The 15,752-nt window shown below is 43.0% G+C and overlaps 1 protein-coding gene and 1 long non-coding RNA gene across 3 annotated transcripts in view; one reads left to right on the top strand and one right to left on the bottom strand.

Annotated features, from left to right (window-relative positions):
• The window catches only part of LOC146350621 (uncharacterized), a 34,389-nt gene extending 22,412 nt beyond the window's left edge, over positions 1-11,977 (bottom strand). Inside the window, exon 1 of the long non-coding RNA XR_014789331.1 lies at positions 11,693-11,977. This is a non-coding gene — a long non-coding RNA (uncharacterized LOC146350621). The remainder of the gene's footprint in view (positions 1-11,692) is intronic.
• OGDHL (oxoglutarate dehydrogenase L) overlaps positions 11,679-15,752 on the top strand; it is an 87,629-nt gene continuing 83,555 nt past the window's right edge. The window contains exon 1 of one of the 2 annotated variants that reach the window (XM_084845296.1): positions 11,679-11,813. The gene's annotated coding sequence lies outside the window, so the exon portion shown is untranslated. The remainder of the gene's footprint in view (positions 11,814-15,752) is intronic. The other variant, XM_084845297.1, reaches the window with a different exon arrangement.

Below are 15,752 nucleotides of genomic sequence, written 5' to 3'. Positions count from 1 at the left end.
AAGCAAGGCTGTGGTTATGTGTGCCTGGCTCTGTCTTGGATGGTCAGGAGTATGGTGTCTGGAGAACTCTTGGTGTTGGATCTAAGCAATTTGGAGTTCTATGGCTTCTTGGAGAAAGGGAGAGAGAGAGAGAGAGATTGGGGAAGGGAAGACAATTACAAAGCAGAGAGAGGACAAGAGTTCTGAGCTAATTTGCTTTAGGACATGTGCATAGTGAGGCGCCTAGTCTGTGCAATGGGTCACAGTGACATGTGAGGATCAGTAGAGCTACAGGGAAAGGTAATTCAGCACACACACACACACACACACACACACACGTCTTGGCATCCCATGCACTTATCCTAGTCCTCCTCGTCTTCTTCCAGATTTATTATGAACCATTCTTATCTTATCAAAATCCTATAGAGGCTGAACTGAACTGGAAGAAGGGAAGGGGAATCCAAAAGGAAGCCTGGCTGCAATCCCTTCCATTGGTACACCAGGGAAGGGCTGAACTTATGTAGCCAGGTTTCTGAACAAACTGGGTCCAAAGACAGAAGTTTCTCCAAGCATTCACACAAACACACAATAGGAAAGTGGGTAATGGATGGGGAAGCTACAGTTTGTACAGAAATGACCTTCATAATATAGAACAGAATTAGAAAAATACCTTCCTAGGGATCCCACTGGATAATTCTGAAGATGGAACAGGGGCGCAGAGGAGTCCTTGTGACTGCCACAGGAAAGGGGCCTTGAGCAAGGCTCCTAGCTGCTATGTGCCAGGGCTCTACTGCAACAAAAGTAGGGTTCAGGCTACCGCAACTGAGTGTTCAGGGGGGGAAGGGTTGGGAAGGCTCCCTGGCAAAGTCCTGGGTTCCATGGCTTGGAAAGTGATTTTAGCAAAGTGATTTCGGTGAAGGTCTGAGAGCCAAAAAGGAATGGTGGAACAACAGAACAGGGCGATATATTCAGATGATGGAATCAATGGAACAGTGATTTCAGCAAAGAAGTGATTTCAGTCTGAGACCCAATGGGACCAGCAAGGATCATTGGAATACAGCCCTGGGCTTATATAGTATTTTTAAACAAAAATGAACCTATCAGCTTTCAGTATCCTCTGAGATCATCTAAGCATATATGATTACCACCCCATCCCCAACTGGAGAAGCCTTATTAGAAAATATTTATAGCTTAAACATAGTGGTGTCTGTAAGAATAAAAACAAAAGCTGTGGAGAAAACATAAAGGATCTTGGGAAAAAATTGTCATAGAAATTCCTTGTTCTCACTAAACACCTGTCAGTTGCTGCCCTATGCAATTTGGTTCCTTGTGAGATGATTGCCTGAGCCCAAGGGGGATGTAAAATCTACAGTTAATATCTTCTCACCCTAATGGACATAAATAGGATTGGAAGAGACCAAGGCTCTTAGAAACTGGGGTATGTATAAGGGCTGTTGTAACAATGAAATGTGGTGTGCAGCTCAGTAGAACGGCACTTGAAAAGTATTCTGGTGAGTGCTGGTGAGTGCATAGGAAGACCTGAGCAAGAAATATAGGGGAATTTGAAAATCAGAGACTGCTTCAAATTGGCAACCTTACACAGGGGTGAGCACTCAGAAATTTCAACATGTTGTAATATTCCAATTAAAGGCTGCCTGAAATTGCAATAACCAAAGAAGAAAATGTTTGGTCAATGCTTCTAAAGCCTTTGAAAGACACACAGTCTATTACAGAAATGTAATTTACATTAACATGCAAGCCAATGGCCATGCTGGCTGGGGCTGATGGGAGTTGAGTCTAAAACATATCGAGGGCACCAGGTTAGGGAAGGTTGCCCTAGAGTGCCAGCTCATGTAAATGGCAAGGAATGCAAATGTGGATGCCATGCTTTTTGTCACCACACTTCTTCATTCACACAGACACGTACCTTGTGTGTATATACATAGAACAACTAATGCGGGACTAAGGGAGGCTTTAAGCAGAGATGTGGTGCACATGCAGTGGATTTATGCACTATGCTCTTACTAAAATGGGGAATAAGTACTTCTAAAATGGGGATGTTAGCTCAAATAGTCATTCACAGTCCAATAACATTAACTTCATTTTTACAGATTTTTGTTCTCAAAAGATACACATACATATTTGTTACAGAAGAGAAAAAATGGCTTGATTAGCACACCCACCTCCTAGCACATGGGTCAGTGTACTAGTTCTAATAGGCCTGACTAGAAAGGATAAGAGAAAAACAGAGATTGAGGAAAACTAGCATTTGCCAAATAAGACTGGGAAGGTGGTGCTATGAAAATGGCAGAGCAAGGCTATATGACCAAGTAGGCTATATGACCAAGGAAGCGCGGGTGCTGGTGGCAATGGTGGGCTGTGGGGGTGGAAAGGAATAGATTTAGGCCAGGGGTGCAAAAAGGCTTCTGGGAGGAGTGTTAGTTTTATCTGATCAAAGCAGGTGTCAGGGCTCTGAAACCCTGTTGGATAGGAGTTGGATTTGAGTGAGTGGTGCATGTGTATGTGACTGAAAGAGAGAGAGAGGCTGGATTCAGACATAATGTTACGCCATAGTGGGTAAGAGGCCTGAGCTGCCCATGATGGGCTAGTGTGTCATGTGGGGGGGGCATTTTTCCCACCCAGGATGGGTTAATTCCCCTAATTAAGCCACCCCCAGAACCCACACTCTGCAGTAAGGTAAGGGTTATTTTAACTAAGGTGGGTTAGTGTGTTGTCTGTCGCATCAGTGTGGGTTATGGAGATCACCTGCAGAGCTGCTCAGCAAGAGCAGCCAAAAATGCTGCCGCCACTCTGCTCCTCTAAAGCAATGTCTATTCTCACCACAAAGAAAGCTGGGATTCCTGCCTGGCTGGGTGGGAGGACTACAGGAGGAGGAGGGGCAAAGGGGGTGAAATAAACTAATCTGTGTAGGTTGTCTGCCTGATTGTCTGGCAGGAGCACAGTGGGTTGTTGCATAACCACCTACCCAGCATAGCTTGCCACCCGCCCATGGGTTAGCGTGACATGTGAGCAGCCCCAGATAGTGGTGTGAATGGTGTGTATGTGAGTAAGTAGTGTGTGTGAGTTATATGTTGCACTTGAGTTGTATGTGAATGTGTGCATGTGCATGCATCTGTGCATGAACACATATGCGGCTTCCACTGCCCCAGCAGATACCCAATGTGACCCTCAGGGCCAAAAAGGCTGTGCACACCTGATTTAGGAGGAAAGGAAAAGAAATAAAATAAGATTTGTTATAATTACCTGACTGCAGAGGAAGGGGAACCCAGAGGACTTCACTGCATGATTGGTTGCCAGAAATTAGAAAAATGCTGTGGGTTTTCCCACTTCGGTTCCAAACTTTAGAAATGGGGCAATAGCCTCAAGTTGCCTAGGCCCTCCTGAACAATGTATAGTCCAGAAAGAGCTAAAAAATAGCTTCTGGACAGGCAAGAATGGGAAGGCTGAATGGAGGCTAAGCTGTTATAAGGGACCCTGGAGCTACCACAATATGGTTAAAAATAGATTTAGGTGGAAAGCCTTGCCAAAGGGACTTCTCCTTAGGTGTTTCCAATAAAATTTTGCAATTGTGCATTCAGCTTGCAAACGTGTTCCCACCTTCATAAGGGGTCGGAAAATTATTTCCTATTTGCAGCCTTATGCGGGGGGGGGGGAGTTTTCCTCATTAGCCGGCAACCCCAACAGACCAATTGCAGAAAGGGTGTGATGTAGGGAACAAGGATTTCTGCCACAAAGGCCCCTGGGACACATGCTGGCAGCATGGAGGACGGAGAGGGACTGAGGGAGAAACAATCCATGGGAAGCCACCAAGCAGGCAATTGTGTGTCGGGAATAAGGGACAAGTCACCCACCCACTGTGGCTTCTTCTCAGAGTGGCTTAGTGTGATGTGTGAACTTGCTCAGTATGTCTGAAGCTCCTCTGTAACATTTTGGGTTGAGAAAGAGCCATCAAATAACTTGTTTCTTTTTTTAAATTTTAATTGTTTCAATGGTGTTTTATTCTTTTATCTTTGTTGTTCACCACTCCGAAATCTTTTGATGTGGAGCAGTATATAAATATTGTAGATAGACAGACAGACAGATTTAAAAAAAAAATATCAAAGGATTACTGGACTTCTCTCTTTTGTACTGGTGACTAGTTTCCAATACTAGGTATAATATTATGTAACAATGTTGGTCTTTTTGTGGTAATGTTGAAATGATGTTATTTAGTTCAACTGACTATCCTGAAAGAATGGAAGACAATTAAAGCATTTAGAAAATGTCTTTAACTAAGATCGGGCTTTTCTTCCATTTCTCTCTTCCAGTGACTTGAGGGGAGATACTTTGAATGCTGCCAGTGTAAAGGTATGTAGATATCAGAGACTGTCAGGACATGGAAGGGAACTAGGCTTGTTGCCATAACCTTTTTATTTGTGGTAAAAATGTCACCCAAGAGCTTATGTTAAAACAAACAGGTACTAAGTACAAATGTTTAAAACTCATGTGCATTTGATCTCAGGGTTGTTCTCCACTTGGGATTTTTGCATTCTGTTCTTCCACACCTGAACTATACATTGAAGTCAATGGGAAATAAAAGTCAGGTTAGAAACTAGGTGAGTGAAATGCATGAATAAGCAGGTCAACTGCTGTAACAGATTTTGAGAGACTGTAATAGAATAGTGCATTAAAGTTTATAAGGATATATTAAATAGCTGGGATTCAGTACCTGTACTATATGCTCAGACAAAGCAACATGGATCACAAGCAAAAGAAAAGAGAAGTAAATGGAGGCAAACCCCTCAAGAGATTGAAGTTGCAGTCCAGTTCCCAAAATGTTTTTTGTACACATTTTCATAAATTTTATGGTCATGGACTTCAATAACACTCAACCCACTTCAATGGAAGTTCATTACATATTGTTCTTGGGTAAATCATGATTTGATACAAAAAGAAACCACTACCAATATGACAAATTTCAGAAGAATAAGCCGTTAGGTTGTTGTACCAACAAGTCACAATGGCTTCTTTGCTTTTTTGCTCAACTGGGGGGGGGGGGCGGGGAATACTCCTGGGTTTAGGGGACTGACTTGGCAGGTCATCACAGCTTACAACAAATAATCACCAAGTCCCAAATTAAGGAACTGATGTTCAGAGTGACCCCTTTTCACATTATTTTTCATATAACCTATCTTCTCTAAACAATTATGTTAACAAATATTATTAATATTTATATTAACAAAACTGGAGATTAATTTTAGGGGCAGAACCCAACGGTGATTGCTTGCAAGTAGCCAGCCCTGCAGACTCCATTGTGCAAGTGGCACTCACTGCTTGTGCAACAATGTTTTAATGATTCCAGAGGCAACCTGAAATGAGTGGAAATGCTCGTTTCTGAAATGGGGAGGTCAGTGGAGCTTGCATAAGGGAGCACCACCAGCATGCCCTGTTCCAGGTCGTAAGAAAGACCCTATATGGGAATATTTTAAAGACATTCCCTCTATAGGTAAAAAAGGAAAGCATGCAAAATATACACAAATCTACACAATGAGACTTGGACTGGGTTCGTATGACATGATAACCCACGATGGATTAAATAACCCACAATGGCTTATTTAACCCATCATGGGTTATCATGTCATCTTTTAGGAATTTTTAAATCCATGGTGGCTTATTTGGCCAAAATAACCCACTCTGATAACCCATGATCTGCAGTAGGGGTTATTTAACACACCATGGGTTATTGTGTTTATTGGCCCCAGGAGTGTAGCCAAGTCATTTGTAGTGTTAGAGAGGCCTACAGATCCATAATGTTTGCTTAAGTTCATTACTGGTGCAATTCCCTTGCTAGAAGGCCTCTGAGCATGTTGAGATGAGTCAAAAGGCCGATCACAAGATGTCCCTGGGAAGCGAAGCTATGTGTTTATGCTAAGCATCAGGTGGCTGTGCTGAGAACCAAACACTTCTAGCCTATGCTGGGAATGAATGCTAGGGGCACTTGCTGCTGTTATGCTGTCTGATTGCTAACATGTATGGTATAAAACCCATTTGACCCAATGGCTCGTGTTTCAGAGAAGCTGTCTGATCCAACCATTGGGTACGCCTGCGTGCTGTAAGTTACTCAATAAACTATCTCTTTGTAAGTAAACCTGGGTCTGATTTATCACTATCTTGGCACCTCTAAACTGAGAGGTCAACACCCAGGGCTGGGGCAACACATTGTGTCATCTGTCCGGCACTGCGGGTTGTTTTGCACACCTACAGAGTCGGCAAGAGCGGTTCAGGTTGCAGCCATTGCTGTTTTTTTGAGGGAGTTATATGTATAAACTGCCTGACAGTTTGCTGGGATGAGGCGAAAAGTGAGCATACTTTTCCCCTATTCCCGCCCCCTTTTTTCCCTTTGCACTTTTGCGCGTTTGCACAGTTTTGCAATTGTGGTATTGGAAACACATTAAAGCCTCTATGCCAGTAACGTCTATGGGGAGAAATGCATAATTCCACTTTAGCGAGAAAGCACTATAGCACTTTAGCAAATGAACAAAAGAGCACTACAGCAATGTATGAGGTTTAGTCCCAATCCTGCAAACCCCAAAGGTTTCATAGCCACCACCACTTTTTTTTTGGTGCACTCAGGATTTTTGCTCCTCTGGGATAATCGCACAGGATTTTTATGGTGGATTGGTTGCCTCCTGACTAGGGGAGGCTGTGTATGAAGTTTGGTCCTGATCCTGAAAACCCTCAAGGTTTTATAGCCACCGCCCCCTTTTTAGTGCACATGGGACTTTCACTCCCTGGTGAGTGATTGTGCAGGGTTTTGATGGTGCATCAGGTTCCTCCTGAGTAGGGGAGGCCCTTTTGGTGCACCCAGGATTTTTGCTACTTTGTGAGTCAATCGAGATTTTCGCTCCTTGGTCAATGAGTGAAACAGAGCCACTACTCGGGTGGGAGGAGTGCAGTGGGACCGGGGGAGGGGGATGATTTAGATTATGCAAAGTAGTTTAATAAACTACTCACAGTATCTTATTATCCTATTTGTGTGGTAAGGCATAATGGATTATTTAAAAATAAGCTACTGTGAGTAGCTGATTAAGCCACCATGGCGAAAAGTGATGTCTGAATGTGGCCAAAGAGAACCAAAGCCTGCTTGTAAGAATGAAACAGTGTTAAAAAGATTCTATTTAGTTGTAAATTAACAAGGCTTAGTGGCCATATTTGCACCACTGTTCAATATATGGAAAAGTTTCAATGGGAAATCTGATTTAAATCAATCTTTTTTCTTGCTGATTTAAATTGCCTTGATTTGAATCCATCTTCCCTGCTCCCTCCCTTTTGCTTTGTTTACCATCTAGCCTGTTGAAGAGTTCTGGAGAACTTGAAAGCTTGCAGACTATTTTGAGACATTTCGCTGCCCTAAGGAAGGTACTGTCCTAATATGGATTTTGGAATTGTTCTTATGGACATAAAGGCTATCTTTACTTTTGGGGTGACAAATAAAGCAGAGTTCTTTTTCACATATCATTCCTAAAGCTCTTATTCCACAGCAAACAAAAGCTGCTATAAATGCTAATATGTATATCCAGATGATGATCAAGGCTATCTGGTATGGCCAATGGGAAGGTCTCCTAAGTGTTCTGCAATATCTAATTCCTAAAGCAGAAGCAGTTCTCTGGTTATTTGCCAACATTTAGAATGAACTTACTAGAGAATGACCTTCTCCTTAGGGGCACTCAGTTAATCATCTCACATGCTCTACAAAATCATACATTTGACCTGGCTCATGAAGGTCACCAAGGAGTAGTAAAAATCAAAACCCTGCTGTGAAAGAAGGTTTGGTTCAGTGGAACTGACAACTTGACTGAACAACATGTGGAATCTTGCACATTTGTGCCAGGTAGCAGTTCTACAAAACTATATTCTTCCAGTACGCATTTCTTCCTTCTTGCTAGCATCCCAATGGATGGAAGTCAATGTCTGTTTGTTTTTAACTTCCCAGGGAATGACATCTATTCGTTTTCAGTGAAGATTATTATTGCTACCCAGAAGTAGGCTGTAAGTTGTTTTCCCCTATTAGAAATATTCCTGTCCCTTATTTCAAATTATCTTCAATGTGTGGTCTATGCAGTACTATGATAGCCAGCAGTCTAAGCTGCTAAATTATACTACAAAGCTTTCCTTGGTGCTTCCTCTTTTAAAAATTCTTGTCACTGTAGCTATTTTGATGCTTTTTGTAACACACTTGCTCTCTTGAATGAATTGGAGCTTTTTTACTCCCTTTGTTCCTTTTCTAGGTCAGGTGAATTTTTGCTTTATTTCCCACTGCATTCCAACCTCAACAAAAATTGTGATACATTTTAATGCCACAGGAGATGACAATCTTAATCAGCTCTACAGATGACAGACCTTGGTTGGATGTTGCTCTGCTGCTCCATGAAGCAAAGCAAAATCAACAACAAATGTAATGAAAGCAAATATGTAGCTTGGGAAAAAAGTCAAGGAAAAGAGCTGTGATAGGAAGCTAAAGAAATAACTGTCCATGTTGTAATGCTATGTTGTTGTGATTTTGCTGAATATTGCAGAATATAATGTAGAGATAAAATTCTTCCTTACAAATGGGGATCTTTACCTATTAGCAGTCACTTTCTCAAGGTCCAAGGTAATTCCTTTTTATTCTCTTTCACATACTGATCTTAGATGAAAAGGTATAAAGGTAATCTCAATATTATTTTAAGCATATTAAAAAGGAAACTAGTTGGATCATTTCTATTTGCCTCTTTTATAAAGAAAAGCTACATCATGTTACACTTTCCAGATTATACGGATTATGATTTAGTGTTATACACCATACTCCTTCTTTAAAAAATAGAAATTGCTTTAACATGTTCACTATATAAAAAAGCAGGTACTAAAAAAACCTGGTTACTGCGAAAAAGAAAAGAAAAGAAAAGAAAACTATTATGAAAGCAAGGGAGGTCAGTACCATTGCAGAGCACCCAAACACTTCCTAGCAGGAGGAAGTTGCTTAAATTCATAAAGTGGCTCTTGAGATGGATTTGTTCCTTTTAGCTCATTTTGGGATGCTTTCATCTTCAATCCCCCTTAGAAAAAGCTGCTGTCCCAAGCTCAGTTTAACAATGTTTCTCAGCTAAACTGTGAGTAAACAGGGAACTGGAAATGATCTCTGCTCTTATTATTCCTTAGGCATGTAAATTTTGGGGTCATATCAGTCACAGATCCAACGTATAATAAGGGTACAATTACAAGAGTGGACAACATCACAGGGTTTTGATATGCTACTTTCTCTGCCTGAACTCCTAACCAAAAATGTGAGTATAACAGCACTGGACCATAGAACTGTTATAAGCTACTCTTGGCCTCATTCCAGTTCCTAACTTTCAGCATAGGAATATAATACCAGTGGATTACAATGCAGAATTGTGGTAAACCAGTCTCAGCACCAGCCTGCAGTGTTGTTGCAAAACCTCCTTTACAGTCACAGAAATATGGGGTTAACGGAGTGCAGCTATATTAAGAACATAAGAAGAGTCATGCTGGATCAGATCAAGGGGTCCAACTAGTCCAGGATTCCATTCATACAATGGCCAACCAGCTGCCTGTCGGAACCCCCACAAGAAAGAGATGAGTGCAGCAGCACCCTTCCACTCATGTTCCCCAGCAACTGGTGTACACAGGTATACTGCCTCTGGTACTGAAGGTAGCATATAGCCATCATGACTAGTAGCCATTCATAGACTTATCCTCCATGAATTTGTCTAATCCTTTTTAAAAGCCATCCAAATTGGTGGCCATCACTACATCCTGTGGTAGTAAATTCCATAGTTTAGTAACTATGTGCTGTGTGAAGAATTACTCATTTTTATCTGCCCTCAATCTCCTACCAATCAACTTCATGAGATGACCTGGGGTTCTAGTATTTTGAGAGAGGGTGAAAAATGTCCCCCTATCCACTTTCTTCACACCATGCATAATTCTGTACACCTCTATCATGTCTCCCCTTACTCCCCTTTTATCTAAGCTAAACAGTTCCAGACATAACCTTTCCTCGTAGCAAAGTTGCTCCAGCCCCTTGATCATTTCAGTTGCCCTTTTCTGCACCTTTTCCAACTCTACAGTATCATTCTTTAGGTGTGGTGACCAGAACTATACACCTATTCCAAGCGTGGTTGTACAATAGATTTATATAAAGGCAGTATGATATTGGTATATTCTGAAGCTGAAGCTCAAATATTTTGGCCACCTAATGCGAAGAGAAGACTCACTGGAAAAGACCCTGATGCTGGGAAAGATTGAAGGCAAAAGGAGAAGGGGACGGCAGAGGATGAGATGGTTAGATAGCATCACCAATGCAATGAACATGAACTTGAGCACGCTCCGGGAGAGAGTGCAGGAGAGGAAGGCCTGGCGTGCGATGGTCCATGGGGTCACAAAGAGTTGGACATGACTTAATGACTGAACAACAACAATGATATTGGTAGAGTTGGAGGGGGGATTCCTTTCCTAATTATGTCCAACATGGAATTTGCCTTTTTCACAGCAGCTGCACACTGGGATGACAGTTTCACTGAGCTGTCCACCACAATCTCAAGATCTCTGTGGTTTGCCACAGAAGATACACCCAACAGGGAGGTGTAACCAATCCTGGTTACTTCATGAGTGTACGATGCAGGTATTTATAAACATGTTCAGAGCATCCACACTTTGCATTGTTAGGTGTACACACACACAACAATCTTAGATTTACACACACCCCTAAAAATTTCATGTGTGAAGCATCCTGAAGAAATGCAGGAAGAGGAGGTGGCAGGAAGAGAGAAAGAGAGGGGTGGGTGAATAGAAACAGCCTGAAGGAGGACAATCAGGGCTGAAAAGAACTGAGGGAAATTAAAGGCACATCCCATGAACAGAATTAATTGTGGTGGCTTAAAAGCGAAAGGCAGGTACACATGGTGGAGAAGAAAAGAGAAAGGGCAGGTAGCTCATTTAATTGTGTCTCTCTGTGCCTAGATTTCATTGTGAATGAGATTCAAAGACAAGGTTCAAAACCCTTTACTTCACATATTCAGAATTAAAATCCCTCCATCCAAAGCAGTGCATTTTAACTCGAATCGTTGTGATTACTCTTAAAAATGCCTAAAAATAAATAACCAGACTTATAGGTCGTCCTGAGGAACCACACATGTGGTCTTAACGAAACTGCCCTCCCTAAAGGGCGTTTCTCCACCCACCCACTCCCGCCCGGGCGAGGGATGCTCCCAGGGAAAAGACGGACAGGGGCCCATCGGCTGAAGGGAAGCGAAGCTTTGGAAGAGGGGGCTGCGAGCCGGTTCGGACGTGGCCTCGCGGAGGGTTGATAAGTTCAAACAGCTGCGCACGCCACTCGCGCGAGCAATACGGCGCCTGGCGCGTGGAGATAACACGGGAAAGGGCGGCGCTGGGGAAGAGGGGTCGCAAAAAGTGCCGTTTTCTTCCTCTTAAGCATGGAAACGGCCACCACTGCGGACTATGCCTGCTTCAGACGTCAGCTTGTACTCACAAAAAATAAATTGTGTGTGTGGGGGGGGGGGCGGGGGCGGGGGGAGCGAAGCAACTTCTGGCCCGGCGAGCGAGCGAGCGCGGGACCTGCTCCGCTCCAGCACCGCCCCGCGCGCGGACAGCGACTTCCCGGCGCGTGGCTCCTCCCCCCCGGCCCCATTACCTCAGCGCGCCCAGCGAGCGACGGGGGCGGCGCCGTCGCCTCCGCCGGTCCTGCCGCCTCCTTTGTCGTCGGCCGAGCATCTCTCGAGCGCCCGGCTCGCGCGTCTCACGTGACGCAACAGGTATCTCGCCCGCCCGCTCTCAAAGTCACCCCCCTTTCCCCTTTCGTTGGAGGGGAGGAGAATGAGCGAGGCCTCTGTCACCTCCTCGGGCGGCGGGGATGGGGGAGAGAAAGAGGAAGCGCGAGTTTCTATGGCGACAGAGCGCCCCCCCCCCATACCGCTGTGAGTCGCCGGAGAATAAGATAACAGGAGAAGACCGGAAGGTGGGGGAAGGGCACGACGGCTCTGGGGAAACGGAGGCGCTGAGGGGCGAAGTGTGGGGTTGGCGGGCTGGGAGAGATGGGCGGGTGGTCGTTGCTTTCGCTGCTCCTGACCCGGCGGAAAGGGGGGTCGTCTGAGCAAACGCCTCAGAGGTCGTCATGGCAGCTCATTGACTCCTGTCCTGAAGATGTCTTCCGTCTGGAGTAATAAGGCCCCGCAGCGTAGTGGGAAAGGCCTTGTCACCTTGGGAAGGGATCCGGTGCGGTGATGCCCTTCCGGGAGGAGGCCGCGTTGGGGTGTGTTCGCGTACGGGGGTTACACTGGAATGCTTGATTGAGGGGTGGGGTTCTAAGGGTGCAGCTAATATTGCAGGCCACTGTGCTCAGAGCTGCTGTCCCTGGTCGCATGCGCTTGGAGTAAGGAGGGAACGTTAATGATGATGGGCTTCGCTAGATGTAGTCTAGCCAGGCATATAGCCTAAATGGATGGGGTCATCTCTGCCTTGAAAGATACATAAATTTTGTAGTAATGTAACCTGGCTGGGATGTGTATGTCTGGCTGAGCGATTCAGGGCCTTGCAGTTCTTCTCTGCGTCATCTGCTCTCTCTGTGGACCCACCAATGCAAGTTAAAAGGAAAAGAGATAAATAGATGGGGAAACGGTATATAATGTTATGACAAACAATTTTAGATGGTAAAGATACAGTATTGCTTAGGTGGTTTTTCAAGAATAAATCCAAAATGAAGCATGCATATGTGTGTGTGTGTGTGTGTGTATGTATGTATACTCTGGACACATCTAGAGCTATATCTGTGCCTATCCCAAACACTGCTCCATCCTTTTGTATATTCCTAAGAAAATACTAAAATATAATTGTCAACATATATTTGCCAGATCTGCTTTAGGACTATAGCCATTGTTCTTGGAAACAATGTACTCCAGTGCTGTTACTGAACTCTGCTTTGTTCTAACATCTCAGATACTAGCACTTGAATGTGAGATTCTGTAAAGAATAAAGTTATAATACACCTTTGCAAATAATTATACTGAAACTAGAACAGCCAGTATCATCATGTCTTTATATAAATTCATAGTGCAGCTGTTCCTAATATTCTTTAACATGGTATTTGCCCTTTTCACCATGTCCACACACAAGTACATGTTTTCATTGAACTGTTCTACCCAAACTTCAAGATCTCTTTCCTGGAGAGTCACAGCGAGACTAGATCCTGTCAGTTGCTTTTTTTTTTGCCCCCAAATGCATCACTTTACACTTACTTATATTTAACCACGTTTGTCATTTTGTTGTCTGTTCACCTATTTCAGGAGAGTCCTTTTGGAGCTCTTGCAATCTCCTTACGTCTTCATTATCCTGAATAATTTGTGGGTATCCTCTGCAAACCTTTCTCCCCTGAATGTTAAATACCACTACTCACAGTACCACAATATTGGAAGACCCCTCTTCTTGTTTCCATTGTGAAAACTGTCCCTTTATTCATAACCTCTGCCTCCTGTTCTTTAACCAGTTACTGAGCTAAGAGGGCCTGTCTTTATGACAGTGAAGCTTACTCAGAAACTTTGGATGAGGGACATTGTCCAAAGCTTTATGCAGAATTAAGTGGGTTTAAGCCCAATGATTTCATAGCATTAAATTGCAAGTGTAGTATGAAGCTGAAACAAAAAAAAGAACAAGTCTTTCATCTATGTTTTATTTTTATTACCAGTCTGTCCCTTCCCCAGGGTTTGCAACAAAATGCATATATGCCAACCCAGCCAATATAAGGAAATAAATATATACACTCAAAACTTGCACCTATTAAAAAAAACAGTCCTACAAAGCCAGCCTGAATCAATAAGATGTATTTGTCCTCGATATACCAGGAGGCTAAGCCTATTGTGATGTTTGTTCAAATTTTGGTGAAATGAAAAGTATTATTGACACTGGCCTGGTTCAGATGTCAGTATACCACTACATGAATGAGCAATAGGCCACAGTGAGCCTTGGACGTGTGTTTTCCCCTTTGCCTCTTTAGTGCACCAGAGAAAGCGATCAAAAGCTTCCATTTTTAAATTAAGCACAGTTACCTGTGATGTCTGAACTTAGGGAGCTATGGTTTGTTTAAACTAGGGGTGGATAGCATGCAGCCTGTGCCCCTTGCTGCCTCCTGCTGTGACCCCTGCCATCCCCTGCTGCTGCTGAGCCACCAAAATTTGTGGTGGGGGCAAAAACATCTCTGGTTTGCTGCCAAAAATTGGCAGCTAACAGTTGGCAGTCTAAAGTGGCCAAATGTTGCTTGTTTTGAAGTGAGATTTGGCCAATTTAGGCTTCTGTAGTGGTTCACTACTGCTACAGAACCCTAAAATGGCCAAATCCCACTTGAAAACAAGCGAGATTTGGCTGCTTTAGGTTGCCTTAGTGGTTTGCTGCCAATTTTTGGTGGCAAACCGGGTTTTTTTCCTGGTTCCCCATGGAAAGCCCTCAGGGGGGTGGGCTTCAGGGAGCAGAAATGGCCTCTAGTACCCCTACAGTTGGCCACCTCTGGTTTAAACTATGGCTAATGAAAATAAGCCAGGATCAAAATGTGGTTTCAGATCTTAGCTTGTTCTTACTAACTGTGGTTAAACAAATCGCAGCTCCTTGAGTTCAGATGTTACAGGGAGCTAGACTTAGTTTAAAAATGAAAACATTTGATCTCATCTGGCACGTGAGAGGAGCGGGCCACTTGTAAGGAACGGCTCAGGCAGACTCATTCATGTAGCAAGAAACCATGGTTTCCTGCTACATCTGAACTAGACCATAATTTTGAGCTAAAGCAACTAGAATGTTTTTTTTTCCTTGTGGTGCCCTAAACCTGTAATGTATCTGGAAGAAATCTCATTTATTTTCATTGGATTTATCTCAAATAAATTTGCTTAGCATAGCAGCATTAGGCAGGTTCTCTAGGATATATTGGATATTAACTCTTTGCCTTCTTGTGTAGAATACTTTTATGACCATTTCCTGCATTCGATTTTATCACCAGCTACTTGTTTTAGTTTGGTATATCAGTAGCTTATCACCAAAGACTTACATGGATGAATATTTGTGAACTGCCAACATATGGCACAGTTCCTAAGAATAGTTTATCTGATGATGTGCATTTTTGAGAAAAATCTTAACTTCTCTGGCACTGCATAGCTAGTGCTCCAATATCTTTTGTTTCCCAACTTGCTCATTCAGATATATGCAGCCTACTAGAACATTCAGATATTATTTAGCTCTACCCATTTTTTTAACCACCATGTAAGTGTTTTACTAATTAGTAGGTATATTGCTACTAATAATAAAACAGTAGTATTAGTTAGAAATTTCTCAGCTTTTTGCATTAAACACATTGGAAATGTTAGTAGTACTATAGAACACATATTTCATGGGATTTAAACTTACCTGTGGTTGCTTGCTCTCAGATTGTAATACATGCTTTGGGTCTATATGATTTTTTCCCCTTTTGTTTGGATAAGAATGAGTGCTACCAGCATCTGTCTTTGGTTAGACTCAAATTCACCATTCTCTTACTAGATTGTGACTTTGGGTGGTAGAAACATTGTGCTGAATATCTGTATGGAAAAATGTCTTGTGAATGGATTCATCACCATTTGACATGTTTGCTGTATGATAGTGGGGCAACTAGATTTGTGATGGACAGTACCATGTAGATATTTCTATACCAGACGTTAGGATATAGTGAAAAATTGGTA

Source organism: Heloderma suspectum, chromosome 3 (assembly GCF_057233095.1).
Source record: "Heloderma suspectum isolate Gila_16-S chromosome 3, 16-S_ref, whole genome shotgun sequence".
NCBI lineage: Eukaryota > Metazoa > Chordata > Lepidosauria > Squamata > Helodermatidae > Heloderma > Heloderma suspectum.
This window is presented reverse-complemented; position numbering and strand designations above follow the sequence as displayed.